The sequence below is a fragment of the Notolepis coatsorum genome, assembly GCF_963971535.1.
Source record: "Notolepis coatsorum genome assembly, chromosome: 10".
In the NCBI taxonomy this organism is placed as follows: Eukaryota; Metazoa; Chordata; class Actinopteri; order Aulopiformes; family Paralepididae; genus Notolepis; species Notolepis coatsorum.
The window spans coordinates 18338374-18340169 of NC_140174.1; positions in this window are offsets into that span (position 1 = coordinate 18338374).

Consider the following 1796-nt stretch of genomic DNA (forward strand, 5'->3'; position numbering starts at 1 on the left):
GAGTAATGTGGAGCAAGTGACTGCTGTATTCAAAGCAAGGCGTGCATCACAGTCACGAAAGGGGCTAAGTCCACCGATGCCAAATCGTTTGGTCTTTAAACACAAGGGATAATAATACTAGGACTTGTCAGATACTACACCAAAACCAGGACTATTAATCCAACAAATCTGAAGCCAAAATCGACTCTGTCTGCTGTCAAGCCCACGACCCTTATCGTATGATCGCCATCGTGCGAAAGACACTCATCCCTAACAACGAGGCCATGCGACCGTTCCAACGCCGCCTGGATATTCAACGGTGTTTTCAACGATGTGCCCGTTCCACCTGGCGTGCGGCTCACCGCTCCCCCCGAAGATACTAGCTGGAGTTGGCGCGTTTGGACTGAACCAACAGGGTCACCTGCTCATAGACTTCCTCTCTTTGCTCCTGCGTAACCCTTTCACTACCACACTACAGAAGGTTAACCCCTTTCACTACCACACTACAGAAGGTTAACCCCTTTCACTACCACACTACAGAAGGTTAACCCCTTTCACTACCACACTACAGAAGGTTAACCCCTTTCACTACCACACTACAGAAGGTTAACGATAGGTTATGACTATAACCAAGTTCTGTCAGTTAGTGGTGACGCTTGGCATCACACTGCACTCGCTCGCGTACGTGCACGCGCACTGAATAAACCACAAATGTACCTTTAATACCAGTATTAGTCTGACCACACCCCTCATCAGCTTACCTTCATAAGCAGGTGTGTGGTCACCTGCTCTCCTCCTTCCCAAGCTTTCACCACAAGGTGAGGTCAAGGGCTGCAGCGGCCGTCTGATGCCAAGCGTCACCACTAACTGACAGAACTTGGTTATAGTCATAACCTATCGTTCTGTTCCGTTAGTGGCTCTGCTTGGCATCACACTGCACAATGGGAGGCCAAGCGGAGCCGCTGGCTGACAAATACACCCCGCTGACAGCCCCCCAAAACCATCAGAACAGGGAGGGCCGAGCCCCCCCGACCCCCCCTAATGGAGGGCATCCCCCCTATTAGGGGCTTCACGGGAAGGCGACGGACCCGACCGTGCGAAGAGGCACTCAAGCAACTTAACGCACAGGGTGAGCAGACCGTGGCTTGACCCCACGACTACACACACGCACAACCCGCATGCCACCCGGGAACAAACGGAGGAACAACCTCGTTACTGCCCCCAGAATCACGGGGTCAAGGGCAAACCCAACCCCGTGGCAAGGCCGTAGCAGCGGAGCGCGAAGGAAGACCCAGACCCACCAAAAGGACTGGACTCCCTGGAATGGGGGCCCGGAGAAGTCCATGATGCCAGCATCAAGACCCCACCAGGTGGGCACGTAGTGCCCCGCCCCCCACATCGCCAGCGTATTCGGACAAAGGCCCCCCAGTTACTGCACCTGGTAATCCCAGGCGGTATCCCAACCAAGTACTAACCAGGCCAGAACCTGCTTAGCTTCCGAGATCGGGCGTGTTCAGGTCGGTATGGCCGTAAGCCGAGCGGGCCCCGTCCCCCCAACAGTACACCGCCTGGCACACTGACCCTGCAGAACAGACAGTCAGCATGGCCGTAAGCACACAAAAAAGGTTAACCAACGGAAGCAGGCAGCGCACCGGGGAAAAACCAGGCAACAGGCTGTTAACCCTAGCCTGGAGACTGCGGACGAGACAGGCGCCAGAGGGGACAGCTGAACACAGCTGCCCCGGCGGAAGGGGCGTATGCTGGCGTTGTTGCATGACCAAGCCTCCATTTAAAAACCCCCACCCAGAGGGGTCGAG